Source organism: Silurus aristotelis, assembly GCF_946808225.1.
Source record: "Silurus aristotelis genome assembly, chromosome: 28".
NCBI lineage: Eukaryota > Metazoa > Chordata > Actinopteri > Siluriformes > Siluridae > Silurus > Silurus aristotelis.
This window is the reverse complement of record NC_139601.1, coordinates 4319608-4337807: the sequence shown is the minus strand read 5'-3', so window position 1 is coordinate 4337807 and position 18200 is coordinate 4319608. Positions and strand designations below refer to the sequence as shown.

Here is an 18200-nt window from a genome sequence, read left to right as displayed (position 1 = left end):
AGAAACAATAATAATCGGTAATTGGTTGTTGAGAAACAATAATAATCGGTAATTGGTTGTTGAGAAACAATAATAATCGGTAATTGGTTGTTGAGAAACAATGCTAATCGGTAATTGGTTGTTGAGAAACAATGCTAATCGGTAATTAGTTGTTGAGAAACAATGCTAATCGGTAATTGGTTGTTGAGAAACAATGATAATCGGTAATCGGTTGTTGAGTAACAATGCTAATCGGTAATTGGTTGTTGAGAAACAATGCTAATCGGTAATTAGTTGTTGAGAAACAATGCTAATCGGTAATTGATTGTTGAGAAACAATGATAATCGGTAATTGGTTGTTGAGAAACAATGATAATCGGTAATTGGTTGTTGAGAAACAATGCTAATCGGTAATTGGTTGTTGAGAAACAATGCTAATCGGTAATTGGTTGTTGAGAAACAATGCTAATTGGTAATTTGTTGTTGAGAAACAATGCTAATCGGTAATTGGTTGTTGAGAAACAATGCTAATCGGTAATTGGTTGTTAGGGAACAATGCTAATCAGTAGTTAGTTGTTGAAGAACTATGATAATCAGTAATTAGTCATTTAGAAATATAAGCTAGCTGTGATGTTGGCTGGAGAAATATATCAAGTAGGACCTAAGCAAGGCTCTTAACTACTCAGCTGTATGAATGAGATAATTGTAAGTCGCTCTGAATAATGATGTCTGTCAAATGCTGTAAATGTAATTGGTGCTGTATCAAAAAGTTGCTAGATTTGTCACTTTTTAAACAAACTTGCCAAATCCAAAGACAATTGCACATCGTTAGCAGGATTCAAAGAGTTGCTAGAAATCACTGGATGTAGTGATTGACTTATTTGCATATTGCACATTTAGTATGAAGAAGGACGCTTTTCTGAAGACACTTAGACCCAAATAGATTTTTTCTAATAAAAATAAACAATTGTATTTTGGAAAGAAGCTGTCTTAAGTCGTCAATCAGATCTACATACTGTATTTTTTTCTGTTGATGACAGACTGCAGATGATTGAAGTATTCTGAACATATGCAGATGGCGGTCGGTAACCCAAGTTAGTTTATGCTATTTACCCTCTCCGAAGTAATGCACGTCAGCAGAAATAGTGCGACAGTGATATGAATCGGCATATGAATACAAAGTACATGCAGCGTTTGTATTGCACATGACTGTGCTCAGTTGTGTGACCAAAGCAGCACTGACATAACATTAAGTATCAAAAGATCTCATCTACTGTTTTAAAGGTGAAGGAGTTGAGAGAAAACGACATTCCACACATCTACATCTGTCAATCCTCCAGTTTTCTATGGTCACCGAAGCTTTCGAATGTCATAGTGTAATCAAAACGGAGAAAAGCGAACACATGAGCATGTTTTCTACAAGCTCCTGTTTTGCAGAATATAACCGGAGGTACGATGACGTGTTCGATATTCAAGACCAGCATCAGCCTTTGCTCTCACATACAGTATGTTAATTCCTCTCTGATATCGATCTGGTGTTTCAGGACAGCATGACCCTCCAATATCAATTAAAGCACTGTGATGTGGTTGTTGTCCTAAATGCGTTATCTTGCTGCAGGCTACAAGCTCTTTTAGTGTACACTACTGATTGTGTGCTTTTTTTGTGTCCTTCTGATGTTTCATTTAGATGCATGTATGTTAAGCTATTGACAATAAAAACAAAATGTCCTTCACAATAGACTAATCGTAGGGTTCTGCTTAGTCGTAGGGAATAGCTATGGCCATACAGTATAAGACATATCAAGTGAATGAAGATATAACAATGTACATTATATGGACGAAAGCTTGTGGACACCTGGCCATTTTAGAATATGAAAGAATTTGCAAGCCTCTCTGAATTTCTCCATTCATTCAGTCATCCCAAACCTTGGTGTGTTTGGTGCAAAGCCAATAAAAAGCATCATACAAGGAATGCCATTCTGACAGTAAAGCATGGTGGGGGTAGCATTATGCTTTTGGGCTGCTTCTCTTCAGCACTTGTCAAGTTATATAGGAAAATTAATAGCTCCAAATACCAAGATATTTTGGGACAAAACCCCTCTGTTTTCTGTAAAAATGAAGTGAAATTGAATACATTTTATGGCTATGATATGGGAAGATCTAGATTTTGGAGTGTATTTGTGGAGCTTCATTCAGCCACAAGGATCTTAGTAAAGTCAGGTATTGATCTAGGTGAGGAGAGGAGGTCTGGAGTGCAGTCAGTGTTCACATTTCATCCCAAAGGTGTTCAACAGGGATAAGATCAGAGCTCTATAGCAGCCCACTCAACATTTTCCCCATCCAACTCATGTAATCTGTATGTTCATGGAGCTGGCTTTGTGCACAGGGGCATTGCCGTGCCGTGGGTTCGGGTCTACTAGTTTAAGTGAATAGAAATTTATTTCTGCATCCAAAGACATCCGAACTTTGTGGGAACAGTTTGGAGAAGATGCGCATATGGCTGGGAAACTCATGTATTCCAATACTTTTGGCTATATTCTCATAATGGGATTACTGTCTAACAAATCTGCATGATGTAATAATGTCAGATGTGATTTGTTTTAGTTGGAATTGTATTGTATCGTATCGTATCAGTAGTGTTTTTTTTTGGCATTTATATAATTTGAGAAATGAACTAATAGAATTGGACATTTTTTATATTTGTTTCCTAATCGAATAACTGAAAGACAAACTTGCTTTGATAAAAAAAAAAACCCCACTATAAAGAGTACCGCTTGTGTTTTTTGTCCTTTTTTAAAGACAACAGATTTAAATGAGGTTTTCTGAGAGTTCAAATTTAAGAGTAGAACAGTGTGATTACTTTTTTTTTTTTTTTTTTTTTTTTTACACCAGTAATGAGTACTGCCATTACACTCTGAGAGACATAATTAGTAATTTGTAATAGATTACTTTCTTTGACTTAGTGCCCCAAAATTGGTCATGCATAATACAAGGGGTTGGCTATAGAGCAGGAAATTAAATCCCTGTTAATAAATAAACCTCCCTTCATTATTTTCCCCCTAAATTGTGCATCAATCAAAGCCTTAAAGGCAATGTTTAAAAAAAAAAAAAAAACCTGCAGTGCGTGTCTATATGAAAGTGTATAAGAGGCGTTTACTCCATCCTGACCTGCTGCCTTGCTCGGAGTCATACAATCTGACTTCATTTTGCTGTTTCCCATCTGAAATGGCCATTGCCATTTTAAAGGCTTTTCCATTACTTCAGCTCAAGCGAAGTTTGACCTCATGGAGGCCCTAGGGATCGAGTCAACATGGCTATAGATTCAGAACATACAGCGAAAAACATCGTGTTGTAGGAAGAAAAGCTGTTTATTAAAGCACACGGGTGTACCGAACAAAACGAGATGGGGCATGCTGTTTTAGGAAAACAATCAATGATGCTGCCTTGTGATGCATCCTGACAGGGAACAAGGGTACAGTTACCTACCTGAGAATAATTTTTATGCGCAAACACACACACACACACACACACACACACACACACACACACACACACACACACACACACACACACATATTGGTTGGTAACATTTTAAATAAAACCCCAGATTGCATAAGTCTGAGCAGCCTTGTATAATAGGGGCTCTAACTGTCCTCACAGTTACCCAGTCACATTCAAAATGATGTGTGTAGGTAAATAGAATACACCTACCATCAGTTATAGTGATTCTGATTAGGATAAAAAAACAGCTGTTGCTGTAGTATTTGCTGGATTTCGCCTCAAAGTTGCTAAAGAAAGTCCAAGATTTAAGATTGTTGAAATGTACCCCTATCAGGAGAGGGATATAAAAGAATATCACCAAATGTACCATGGAACACTGTCAAAACCATTATCAATAAAGTGGAGAAAATGTGGCACCACAGAGACGTTGCAAAGATCAGGACGACCCTACAAAGTCGATGAGGTGAAAAGTTATCAGGGAGGCTACTAACAGGCCAGCAACAACACTGTAGAAACTGCAGGAATTTCTGCCAGGTATTGGTCACTCCTGTATTCTGTATTCTCCACAAATCTGGGCCGTGGTTTAATCTTACAAAAAGAATATGCAAGCCAATCTGAATTATGCCAAAAGATTAATTCAGTCACCCAAAACCAGATGGGAGAATGTGTTATTGTCTGACGATACAAAGGTTGACAGTGAAGCATGGTGGGGGCAGCATTATGCTTCGGGGCTGCTTCTCTTCAGCGCAGCCAGGGGCACTTGCCAAAATAGATGGGGAAATGAATAGCTCTACAGTCCAAGATATTTCAGCACAAAACCATCTGTAATCTGTCAAAAGAGAATTGAACATTTCAACACGACATCAACCCAAAGCACACATCGAAACCTCAATCGACCTTAATCATAAAACCTATGTAATGACCTAAAAAGAGCTGCACACAGGAGATACACAAAATTTTTATGAATTAATTATTTAATAAAATCCCACAAAGTCTAGATTTGTAAAGTTAATAAAGACTTGATGTTCTAAAAAAGGCAAAAGGTGCTTCCACAAAGTTGGAATGGGTGTTCACACTTATGCAAACAGGGTGTTTTAGTTTTTTTTTTAATTATTATTTATATAAAGTTTTTAAATAAATAATTAAATATTTAAAAATATTTGTTTATAAAATATTACTATATTATAATTATATAATTACAATATTCTTTATTTATTTAATAATTAAATAAGTAATGGATTCATTATAATATATAAATAATTATATTATAATAGAATTTTTGGATTTTAAAGTCTGACATTGAAGTCTGTCATTTATATTGTTGCTTTTGTCTTTATATTTGAAAATCCTGCAATTTCAAAAGGGTGTGTAGACTTTTTTATATCTACTGGAGACTCATTCCCGAAATGCGTTAATTATTACAGACGTTTGCCGATTTGAAGCCTTTAAGATACAAATCCCAGCATTGTTGTTGAAGTATTTTGAGTACTACAGAAATAATAACACTAGAAGAGGATTGCAATAAATGTTACTACCAGAGCTGCTGTTATAAAAAATTAATCAGCACCTTGTGAACAATCCGAATCCAGCATTCGAGCTTGCTGGGGGATATAAAAAAAAAATTATTTATCTGAATTGTTCATAATTAAATGTTTTCCATTTGTAAATTTGTTATGCGTATATAATATATGTGGGCGTGTTCAAATCACTATGAGCTTGATAATAATATATAAATATACCTTTAAATGAACCATTGGTGGCCCTGACTTTCTAACAAAATCCACCTTTCCAAACGCATGTCAGTTTTGCATCTTTGCCCTCATCGGTATGCAAAATGTAGGAGGCGTTTCCACCTAAAACAGCCGAAAACAGTGTGCTTCCTATGCAAATAGATTAATACAGGATCACTTCAGTGCACCTGCAGTGTCGATGACTGCAGCGTGAACGCGTCTACGGCAAGAACGACCGCGTGTTCAATTTAATGCAGCCGAGTGGCAGGTATTCAACTTTTGCGTAATCCGGATTTGTAGTAAAAAAATAACAGCCCTGTTTCAGTAAAAGGCAGTAAACAGTCGGAACAATTGCTCCCGTGGTTGTACTTCAACGCCAATTTTCTGTTACATGCTCTCGTTTAACAATTATTGAATCTTCACCCCTCAATGAAGATTTTTGTATTCAATGCGGAAATGTTTCAGTTTTACGCGTTCACATCGGAACTTGACATGGCTATCGAGAACATTTAGTCCGCATAAACCCCTGCATTTAAACACCGTGTCCCTGTAAAAACCACCACCCGCTACTGACATTTTCTCAAAGTAAAAATAAATTAGCACTCCGTATTTCTCAATCAGGTCCCGAGTTAACAAATGCATAGGTGTAAACAGCCTAATAACTGAAACGAGGTTAAATTTGATGAATATCCTGTAACTTGGTATAACTCCCCCGAGTAAAAGCATCCATTAGTCGACCTTCCAGAGTATTTCCAGCGTGCGCACAGCCTCGGGAGCGAGTGAATAGGAGCTGAAATAATAGGAACGTATGAGCGAAGCTTTCACAATAGCCACATTATGAGCGCTACTGTTATTACAGGAGCTCTGTGGAATCGGTCAGAAAATCATTGTTCCCGCTAATGGAAACGGTAATTACCTTCAATGCACAGTCGTGCGGGCCATATCACGCAAATCCTCTCCTCGTGCGAAAGGTTGCGGCCCTGCACTGAATAGTGCTATCGTAAAAAACGCTCACATGCGGACAAACTGCGTTCATCTTTTTTTTATTTATTTTTTTATCACAAATGTAGGTTTTGCTTGGGATGATGATCAGGCGTGTTTCGCACAGGTGACTGGGGGCGATAGTGTACACGTGTGTGTGTGTGTGTGCGTGTGTGTGTGTGTGTGTGTGTGTGTGTGTGTGTGTGAGTGTGTCCAGCTGCATTTTTAATTAGAGCAACACGATTAGATATATTTTAATTATCTCCAACACAGTGGTGCTGTTGAGAGATGTAACATGGTTCCTCCTTTTAATGTCTGCCATCTGTCTACTTTAGAAAAACGAGGAGGATAAATGCCTATTTAGACACACACACACACACACACACACACACACACACACACACACACACACACACACACACACACACACACACACACACACACACACATATAGATGTCTTTCTCCTTAAAACCCAGAAAGGAACAAGACACCTTTCACATCTGCTACATCCTCGCACCTACAACTCGCTCCCTCCAAACCCGTCCATGTCCATAATCCAAATTCGAAATCCATCGTTTTTTTCTTTTCGGGTGAAGATCAGTGTTTCCCAAATCTTGCAGCTCAGGGCCCCTGCATTCTATATAGTGTTTTCTTTCCCCTGACACTCTCATAACCTCATTTAGGACGAGCGTCAGGTGTAGAAAAGTCAGCAAAATGTACAAAACATAGCCTTAAATAATACATATTTATACACCGCGGTTTTCCTCCAGTTCCATTGCAGACCTGTTTACTCTTCTTAAACTTAAGCCATGTCTCTACGAATAGAAACTAAGTGTGTGTGTTGTGCGTGTGCTTGTATTTTTGCGTGCGTCTGCCAGAGCCTGGTGTGTCATTTTTCGGGAGCTGTGCACCTCCCTTGCTCATAACTTTACGTGCAGATTTGCAGACAGAGATGCATAATGCAGGAGCGCAGCCATCAATTATGCAGCATTTATTCATACCACAGCAATACCTAATTGATTTGATTCTCTTTGCTTCATGTATTATTGAGCAGACGGGTCCCCGCGCGTGTTTCCTCTCCGCCTCTGGATGTTGCCATCGGCCACGGAGTATTACACAGACGCTTAAAATTCCAAAGAAAAACTCCTAACTCTGAAATTGGCCTTTTTGCCCCGTGATCATGAATTACACATATGCGAGGTTAGACGGGGTTGGATAGCGAGCTTTATTGAGCATTCGAAAGCTTCCGCAGCAAAACGTTTGTGTCGCTGCGGCGCATTTAAAGGCCATCGCTCGCATAAAGTGCCCTACACCGCATACAGATGATCAACAGTGACGAAACCGCGGCTAATACGGACATCTTTATTTAGATCTGGGGGACCTGGATGGTGACTAGGAGTATAAGATAAGGCTATGAAACGGTGGTCATTTGAATGAAAGAAAATTTGAGGTTAAAAGAATGAATAGAAAGAGAGATCTGATGATCAGGTCTAAGATAGAAAAGTTGGAGTGAGTTTGTTGTTCCTAAATGCAAGAACACGTATCATACACGTGCCCTTACTATGAGAACGAATCCACTACCCCCACTACCTAGAACGTGTAGAAACTGCACTACATCAACTTATTATCCCAAACAGGGGGTTTATTCGAGTCGTTTGTGTGTAGTTTATTTACTTTCTTATTTAATTTTTATCCGTTTACATCCATACTTATTTAAATGTATTTATTGACTTACTTATTTACTCGTTTACCCGTGTAATTTCGTACCTACTCGTTTATTCGCCTATGTAACTGCATCCTTGATTATTTATTTACTTACTTAATTACAGATGTTGCTATTTCCCAATTTCCTTCTTTTCTTCCCTCTTTCCTACCTACCGACCTACATACTGCTTGTCAAAAGTTTGGAAACACCTAATCGTTTATGGTTTTTGAGAGACACATTTACGTTCCTTGTGCTTATATGCAACAAATTTTATTTCACGGTATGAAGATTAACTTTGACCAAGCTACAGATATAAATGTACAGATGTTACGTTTTGCATTGAAAAATTCTCCCTTAGCATGAAAATCGGCATCCGGACAGTTCGAAATACTTTGCTGTGCCTCTTGTAAAACTTGCCGAAGATGTTCTTCACTAGTTGGAGATTTCCTTCTGACCCTATGATTCAGTTCATCCCAGAGCAGTTTAATAGGATTTAGGTGGGGTGACTGGGCAGGCCATTCCATGATAGATAACATTCCAGCTTACTGTTTGCTCTCTAACACTTACAAAGCTCGTATGTATGATTCAGCTCTTTGTCTTGTTGTGGAATTGCATGGTGTTGAAATATGGAATGGCAGCCATGTTGGTTCAGTTTTTCCTTTCACCCTGAACAAGTCTCCAACCTTCACTGCTCCAACCCCAAATCATTCAACAGCCTGATAAAATCTTCTCTCCTGAGCTCCCGTCTTACACAAGTTCTTCTGTTAGATGCAAAATTTAGCCAAAATGTATCTCTAAACAGAACCTTCTTCCAGACACTGGCGATAATTACGCATAATTCACTTTAATTCTTGAACTTTATCCTTGAACACTCTCTATTTCTTGAGTTTTTTTTGTGCCCTTATAGCAACGTCCTGCATATCCAGTTTTTTGTGATTAAATTCATCTCTAAGTGCAGACCCAGACCCTGTATCTACCGAAACCCCACATCGCTTATATAAAAGTAGCTGTTTTATGTCTTACGTAATAATCCTGCTATTTCCTTTATTTCAGTGCTCTGGTTTCTTGTCAAATCTCCCAGGCCTCTTTATCCCAACCAAAGCGATTCGTCTTGTCCTTTATGTGCCATTCAGGACGAGACACCTTGGTCTGAAAGCTTCTTTTTAGGACTGACTCGCCAGGATATAAACCACAGGTCACTTTCCTTCATCACACTTTTAAAGCTTCTTTCCTTCCAAAGGGCCCAAGAGGACAAAAGGGGGCCTTTTTTTTGTACCTTGACCTTTAAAGGTGAACGGCCAGCACGGCACTTCCTTTCTCCACCTGTGTGTGTGTGTGTGTGTGTGTGTGTGTGTGTGTGTGTGTGTGTGTGTGTTTGTGTGTTCTGCAATGCAGTGTCCTGGACCTCACATTCTGTCTCCGAGGCTGAATATCAAACTGTTCCTCGTCTTCTTTTTCTGCTATTTGCAGAGATGCTGATTTGGGCCCTGCAGGTTTGTAAAGAGAAGGAGAGAAAGATGACGGAAGGGTGTGAAAACGAGTTATTGAAAAACAGCGATTTCTTTGCAAACTATCTAGTGTGGGTTTTTCTTCTTCTCTTTTTTCGTACCGAGATTGTATTTTCATTCCCGCAGCCAACGCAAGCGTCAGGCAACCCGTTTAACATCCACCTTAATAAATTCACTTATCAGCATCCAGCTCCTTTTCTGTGTAGGCTGAAAATTATACCTCAGAGGTAGCATGCAATTAACAAAATCACAGCTAGTTTTCAGTTCGTTACAGTTGCCGTATAATTACTCGATAGCATCTGTTCACTCTAATAGGTAGTGTAGGGACAAACCTAAGTGAGCATCATGACTGGCGTGTTTACTCGCGGGTCAGTAACGCCGGCGATGTGTCATCGCGCGCTAGTCACCAACAATGCGTGTTTGTTATGATGCCATCTCGGCATGAGGCAAGATGTCGATGGCAGAGCTACAAAGGGCTGTGACTCGGCCTCGTCTGCCTGCTGTCCGAGGGCCGTTTATTTTCTCCTAATCCTTCTCGATACAAAAGAGCTCCAGTCGGCAGTCACGCCAACAAACTCGGTGTGTTTTATTTTTTTATTTTGTGCGTGTGCTGTCGATGTTTCTGATGGACACGCTGAAAAGGATTACAGAGTCCACCAGGACATCGGGAAGTGCAGGAAAACCGACGGAAGTCCACCGGTTTCGGCTTATGCTGCCGCCCAGGGGACGCGAAAGACTCCGGATCAGATCAGCCAATCCTTTAAACCAGATCCAACTGCTCTGAATTTATGGGATAGTCAGCATGCGGCACGCTCGTTCAGCCAGGATCCCATTTTCAGCTCAGCGGCATCTGCGCATCTGCTTAGCTTTTTTGTGGTCTCACCAATATTTCTAGTGTTTTCTTAGAGTCGATCAATTTATTTGATGTCTTATCCAACGAAGTACCATTATACATGATGGAAGAAACTCCTGACTCTGACTTGCTACAACACCTGGGGCCTTATTTGTGTGATTTTTTGAAACAGTTTATAATAATTCGAACAGATATCAGTGTTTGACTAATTAATATCATTCTATTAATAGATAGGTGTGTTGAGTAACATTACAGTATTGACTAAGAGTCTTGTGACAAAAATGATAATAGGAACATTAAAGCCATAATAATTCATAGTAGTTTGGGTACATTTGAAGGCAAATATCTTTGTACTTTTACTCAAGTGAAAGTTTAAAGGAAGCACTTTTACTGAAGTCGTATTTTACCCAGTGTATCTCTACTGATACTAAAGCACATGGTTTGTGTACTTCGTCCACCACTGTACTAGATAGAGTGAAGCTGTTATATTAAAGTTCAAAATGTGAGCATAGAGTGCATATCACCAACAAAAAAAAAGACGATGATGATAAGGTGGAACTACTACTTATGGTTGCACTTGAGTTCAGAGGGTTTGGGATTTTCCAAATTATAGTTTGTAGGGGAGATCATCACAATCTGTTGCTTTACCGCGCTCGTATTCTGCATCTCTACATGATAAGAAAATTCTGAGATTTTAGTGGCATCTTATTGGTCCTCACATCGAATTTTTTAACCACATAGCAGTTGATGGAAATTGCAGTGACTTTCGCCAACTGGTTTAGTGGTCAATTTCTGGAAGCAAGCACTGACCTGACGTTCGGGTTTTCTACTGCCGTCAATATTCAAGTTTATCCCAAACATGTTCAGTGGGGTTGAGGTTTGAGCTCTATAGCAGGCTGCTCAAGATCTTTCACACCCATGTAAAGCATATCTTCATGGCTTTGTGATGGAACAGGTTTGAGTCCCATAGGTCAAATAAAGAGAAAATGTAATTTTACTGAACCCAAAAACATCCCATACAATTGTCAGCCTCCACCTTTGCTGTAACGGTTTGGGGAAGAACCACATACGGCTGGAAAAGTCATGTGTCAACATTTTTCTCAATTTTTATATAATTGTATATAATTGTGGCATTTTTTAAATTAAATCGTTAGAGGTATTTATACTGGTATGTATACTTAGAGGCCAAGGGACATGTAATAACATGAAATATAGCTATATATAAAAAGATTAAATGAAAGATGAAACAAAGCAACAGTACCATGTCTGGCCAGCAGTCTTAATTTAATCATTCATTCATACAAAATCTGATAAATTCACTCTCGCTTGTTTACACTGAGGTCAGATTGCAGTATTAATGAAGTGATTTCTTTGAATTAGCAGTAATTAGGTTAATTAAAAAAAACAAAAAAAAAGGAAACTCGACTGCTCGTATCTCGAGGTGTATACAGTTTCTCAGGCCAGACTCGCTGTTTTGCCTTGGACGTCTCCGCTCGAAACTCCATCACCACCACCCCACCACCACCCCACCCCATTTTGCATGAGAATGGCGGCGAGCTGATATATTATCACATTTGTGTGTTATCTTTTGTAGCTGGTGGCTGTGAATGCCACGCTGAGCAATGATTAGAAATATCAGCCTTTGCAAAATGCCACATTTTGGTATATCACGCCGGAGAACGGAATCGGAGGCTAATAAACGCGATGAAGCCTGTCTAATTAAATTCCTTCACATGTACCCATTACTTATTTGATATCTGGAGAAGGAAACTTAAAAAATAAATATTAAAACAAAAAACCCTGGCAATTGTATTATTAGCACATTAATTAAATTGTAATGTAGAGATGGCGTGACTTAATTGGGTTGAGGGTTTAGTGGTGTTTTATTGAATTTACTCCGCTTGAGTGAACAGTGGAGTGCGTTGGATTGTGCGAGTGTGTTTGTGTGTAGTGTGCAGTGTGTGTGTCTCTTAGGAATGTCATAAAGGATATAACGCAGTTTAAAATTAATTGTTCATAATATAGGCCTTGTTTGGCTACAACATATCAACAGCTCCTTACATATTTTCATTTGATGTTTCCAGGTGAATATATACAGTATGCATGCTAGGCTGATTTACTTGACTTATTTCCATCCACAGCTTGGCGTCTATTCATGTTTGTCACCTTGAGATAGTTTATAACATGCCTGCCTTTTCTGTAAGTCTAGCAGATGTGAACTAGAATGGATGGAATGCTGCGCGATCGTAAAGATTGATACATCGCGGCTGCTTTTGTCACGCCACAGCTTTTGAGAGAGAAAATAAAGATATGCTACGCCTCTTGTTCTTATTTCAGGCCAATCTTAGCAGTCGCTAAACTCCGCTGTGGGAGCTGACAGGGTGCCTGAATAGTTCAGCTGCAATCTGAGCCAGAATAATTCGGTGGATTATTATTATTTTTTTTCTTTTCGCCAGTCTAGCCTAAGTTTAAATCGTACACGTGGATAATGGAGTTAAACTCATGGCTTCGACTTTATATGGACATGCATACACGAAAGTCTGGAAAGTCTATATATATTTAATATTTTTTTCAAAAAAAGCATCATATCTATCCTTTTTTAATATCCGGTATACATGGTTTTTAAAATCCAATCCTGCCCATGTTTTCTTTAAGGCTAGTTGACTAATTGGTCTCCAGGTAAGCATGTATAATTATACTGCCTTTAGGGCCGTGTTCGCTTGACAACGATCTGTCGTGTTTTCTTAAGGATGCATAAATCCGGCCCACAGCGCTCCAGTAAGTACCTACGCCAGGTCTATTAATCAATTTAATAAATATCTAACCTTTTATGACACAGAAAGCGTCGTTGTCACGAAATAAAATGATGGATTAAAACGCGAGAACTGGAACATCGCTCACAGCGTCGAAAGTCCTGTTTGAGCCGCCTTGAAATGTTATGGTTACAAGGGCAGTGCTTCGATGGCGAGTGTGTGTGCTTTAAAAGTAATGAATATCATTTCGAACTTATGAACGACTATTAAGTATTATGCGATGACGGACGCGGTGAAGGGTCGCAAAGCGTGGATTTTGTTTAATCTGAATATCCCAGGAAAAAGAATGGGGATAAAAGGCAGAATTAGAAATGCAGATATATGAAAGCAAAAGCTTAAATTTCTTGCACAATAGGGCCTGAGAGTGCTCAGCATTCTGGCCATCTAGTTTTGTTCGTGGCTTCTAATAAGCGAGTACACAATATGTTTCTTGGCGTTGGAGTGAGCATTCATTAAAAGTGATGGATGTTTTTTGTAAAGTGTCAGCATGGCTGTTGTGAAATTATGATATGCTGTTGCAAGTGTCGAAAACACTGTGTCGTACAAGGTCATTATGCAGTTTGTCAAAAAAAAAATCCGTCGTGCATTTGATCCATGCAGATGCTCTACAAAACCTAGATTTAGAGTATCACACACGTGTTTTTTGAAGGTTTTGCTGGTGGTAGAGATATGCTAGCTCCTGCTCCACACACATTAACACACATACACAAAAAATGCACACACTCCTGTCTGTGTTACTGCTGTGCTGGGAATAACACACCACCCGAGTACGTGCTCTGCTCAGACATGCTCGTATGTTGGTGATCATTTCTGCTCATGTGCAAAGCCATAAAAAAAATACAGGTAGAAATACAGTTTTTGTGTGTGTTTTTCTCACTGTTTAATAGCTGTCGAACCTCTAACATCATTTTCCTCCACACTTTCAGCAAGCAAGGTAGTTGGCTAATAAATAAATAATGGTAGCCAGCTAACACTTGAAATTCAGTGTGTGTTTATGATTTCTATATTTTTGTACCTAGCTAGCTTTCTTGCTTTTTTTCCAAGTTACCAAGAGAGGTCAAAAACAAGGGGTTGTATGATGTGTATATATTTGAGCACAATTTCATTTTTTGGTATGTTTAGCATCTTTAGTAAAATTTTAGCAACAAGAAACATGCTAGTGGTTAAGAAAGCTTTTAGCTAACCAACTAAACAAATAGCTTATTGTAAGAGTACTGTATGGAGCTTTCTGAGCAGTACCAACGAGCAAACATTGTTCATATATATATATATATATATATATATATATATATATATATATATATATATATATATATATATATATATATATATGTAATCTTTACATTGACTCATAATTAAAATGATTTTGCTACGGGTTGAGAGCAACATTCGAAATATAAGCCGCGTGCATTAGCAGCCAAGCCGATAAATTATAATCAAATCGCCTTAATGTGATATTAGACTTTATTTAACAAGTTATGAAAGGGTATTTATATTATTCATGAAATCAGTTCAGTTAAGAGCAACATGCTCGAGGTCGTACTTCTTATTGTGATAGAGCTTCGGTTCTTGAGTATGACAGAGCATGCTAATGTTCCTCCTGAGTTTATAGCTAATATCATTATTGGAGTATCTGATTTATCTGATATATGGCATCAGATTTGCTCCAAAACAAAACCCTTCTGAACCATTTCATGCCAACATCTTCAGCCTTTATTTATACGTATAATAAAGAAATTCTGCCATGTCCTGCTATTGCATATTTTGACGTCTGTGGGAAAATAATAGTGGTCAATTTGTGTGGTCTACTTATTTTCCACTTCTTTATATCTTTCTCTCTTTGTTGCCGCACTTCTTCCCACTATCCCGTTCTCTGTCCTCTTTCCGTCACTTTAATCAGCCCTTTTTAATTACTGACACCCTCAGAGTCACCCTCCGTTCGTTCACTTGTCACCTTTGGGAGATGGAGCCATGGTGCAGGAGACAGAAAAGTAAAACGAGGTCCTGTGTTTCCCGCGGGTGTTGGAACAGGCCTGGTAATAGCATGGACACGATGACGCCAGGCACTTTGCTGGATTGCCAGCTCGCATCTCCCGTAGTGCCTGCCGGGTCTCTTCTCAACACTGTCTTGATAAATGGATTTTTTTTAAACGACGAAAGGCAGAGCGAGGACAAGGGGAATTCTGTTCAGTCACAGTTTGGGCCAGAGCTCCTGAGCTGTAAGAACACCTACACTGTGTAGCAATGCATTATACAAATATAACCGAGAGAGAGAGTAACGATCAGCTCGATTGATTAAGTCCGCAGTGCATGAGGTCTCCGGTGAATGTTTTCTCTTTGCGGTAAAAATAAACACAGTGCTTTGTTTCTCAATGAAGCCGAAATGACTGCGACCTTCAGCGTCGCCGTGTTTTTGATGCATTGACATCGCTTTGCTTCGTTATTAGTAAGTTCTGCTCGGCAGGAGAATGATTTCGGAGGAACGAGAATGTAGTAAAGGCCTAATAATCCAAGGTTACTTTTGCTCATTAGCATCTCTTTCTAAAGGAAGGTGCGTTCAAGGACAGCGTTGTTGTTCGATGCCGTGGCAATGCTTTTTTCCGCTTGGCATATCCAAGCGCTGCGTACAGAGAGAGCATTAAGGTGGGTGCTCGTGAATATTTCATTTCTCTTTCAGAGGAGCTAGCCCAAATTCAATTTTAATTGTCTCTGAAACGAAGGTCCGTCTACATCTCGAAAGGTCTAGGAATAACAATGCCTTTTATGGTGCTTAGAGGGGAAGTGTTGATATTGAAGGAAGGGATGAAAAGATTCCAGGCCTGTTGGGGATTAAATATTTCAGCATAAAGTTTCAGGTATTGTATCGTTGATGGTAATTTATAACATTACATCAAGGATTCCATAACTTACATTATTTAAACGATTTAACATTAACAAACCATGAATGTAACCACTGTTACTTAATATCACATTCATTTATGGAATAAAAAACAGGAATGACTATATCTATTGATTTGTTTTTCATCTTTATTTGCTTGTGTGCATTCCTTTAAGGACTCAAAATAAATCACAAAGAACTGTTATGAGCAGTGAGCCTGCCATTCAGATGAATATGAATATGATTTTGACTAGATCAGACATGCTTTTCAGTTCAGCACTGTTGTAAAAGCGTACATTATTTAAATATTCACTATATGGACAAAGGTTTGTGACCATAAGATTGGTTTGTGCTTTTAGAACATCTCCACCCTTCTGGGATGTTCCACTAGATGTTTGAAGTGTGGAAGTGGAGATTAGAGCTCATTCATTCATATCCTCATAGTTAAATCAGGCACTGGTATCGGGTGAGGAGGCCTGAGGAGCAGTCAGCGTTCCAGTTCATCCCAAAGGTGTTCAACAGGGTTGAGGTCAGAGCACTATAGCAGGCCACTCAAGATCTACCTCTCCAAACAATGTAAAGCATATCTTCATAGAACTGGCTTTGTGCATTGCCATGCTGAAACAGGGTTGGGTCTCCTAGAAGAAGTGAAGTGAATTTCATCCATTGACGTCCTATACAATTATGTGCTGCCAACTTTGTGGTAACAGTTTGGGGAAGAACAACATATGACTGGAAATATCAGGTTCGCATTTAAGGTGCTGATTTCTTGATTCCATGCGATGGACACAAACTAGCTTTGGAAATAAGTAATGACTCCACACACATACAGGGATTTACCTCAGCAAGTGAATTTAACATTCAAATAATTCTCATTGGATATTCACCTTTATATTGAATCGAACTGGTCTCCACATTCCTCCCGAACAAAAATCAACCAAGATATGAAAACTATTTATATATTAAATCCGAGCTCATAATATCATTAACGCTTGAATTGCTTCAAAGTCGAATTGACTGGCAGGCATTTCGCTATTCCTTAGGAAATACTGCGCAGTGCATTAATTAATATATGGTACAAATAAACAGTAGCAGGCACGTCTTTTAGAATCATGATGAATATCAAGAATACTGAACAAAAAGTAAGCTCACTTAAGGAACTATAGTTTCATTCAAAGTCTTGTAAAAACCTGACGTTCCTGATATCCTTGAGCAAAAGCTTCCTGTATGTGCAAGGTCTTGTTTCACTTATATTAAGGTTGAGTTCACACATAAGACAAGCACAAAACCAATACTGAATACTGAAAGGAATTTGGTTCTATTGCTTGTGGTCACATGACACATTTCACCAAATTAAAATGCACAGTTACCTGTTAAATTTAACACGTAAAAAAAAAACGTAAACGTACAATTTGCCATGTAAAAAAGATCTGCGTTTTTTCCTCCCCATAAGATCTTGCCTGATCATAATCTAAGACAGATGTGCACAATTTCATGGATTAATAAATGTGTGGGTAGATATCAGACATAGCCTAAGGATATTTATGAGCAAGATGCTTTCCATGATGAAAAGAAGGAAAAATTTCTAAAGCAAGAATGCAAAGACCAATAATAACAGCCTTTATTGGGTGTTGACTCACAGGATGAATTTCAAAAGCAAAAAAAAAAAAAAGAAAAAGATTGAGCAAATGCTCAGTAATAGTATAATATAAATATGATATTTAATTCTAAACCAAACAAATAAGTAATTTAAGCACAGACTTTTGCATAAGACTAGCTGTCTCTCCAGACCTTATGCACTAAATGGAGTTATCTATTTTGACTGTACTCATACTGAACCAACCCCATAACACCAGGACCTGCTCAGCTTGTCACATATACTGTATATATATAGATACTCAGATAATTCCCATTTCCTCTTGCTTTCAGGTTTCCACCCCACGACAGCGTGCAAAATCATTCCTGCTGCTAATTACCTCAGCTGGGGGTCGTGGAAGTCCTGTCGGGTGGAGGTATGTCCATTATTGCATCGCATTGACAATACAATCGGCCAGGTGCATCGATTTTCCCCCCCTTTCCAGCTATTTTTGTATTTACAGGACTAAGCAAGTTGATTACAAGCATCGCAAATAGAAACATTGATTCTGAGAGTCATACTCTTTGTATCTGTCGGTCTTTCTTTCTCTTTCTTTACTATGTGTCTTTCCAAGATTAGCAAAAATTGAGAGATTTACACTAAAGCAAGCATTTT

At 38.6% G+C, this 18200-nt stretch overlaps 1 protein-coding gene across 4 annotated transcripts in view; it reads left to right on the top strand.

Moving 5' to 3' along the window:
* fhit (fragile histidine triad diadenosine triphosphatase) overlaps positions 1-18200 on the top strand; it is a 247998-nt gene that overhangs the window by 2361 nt on the left and 227437 nt on the right. For all 4 annotated transcript variants that reach the window (XR_014532253.1, XM_083534323.1, XM_083534321.1 and 1 more), the window contains exon 2: positions 17879-17961. The gene's annotated coding sequence lies outside the window, so the exon portion shown is untranslated. The remainder of the gene's footprint in view (positions 1-17878; positions 17962-18200) is intronic.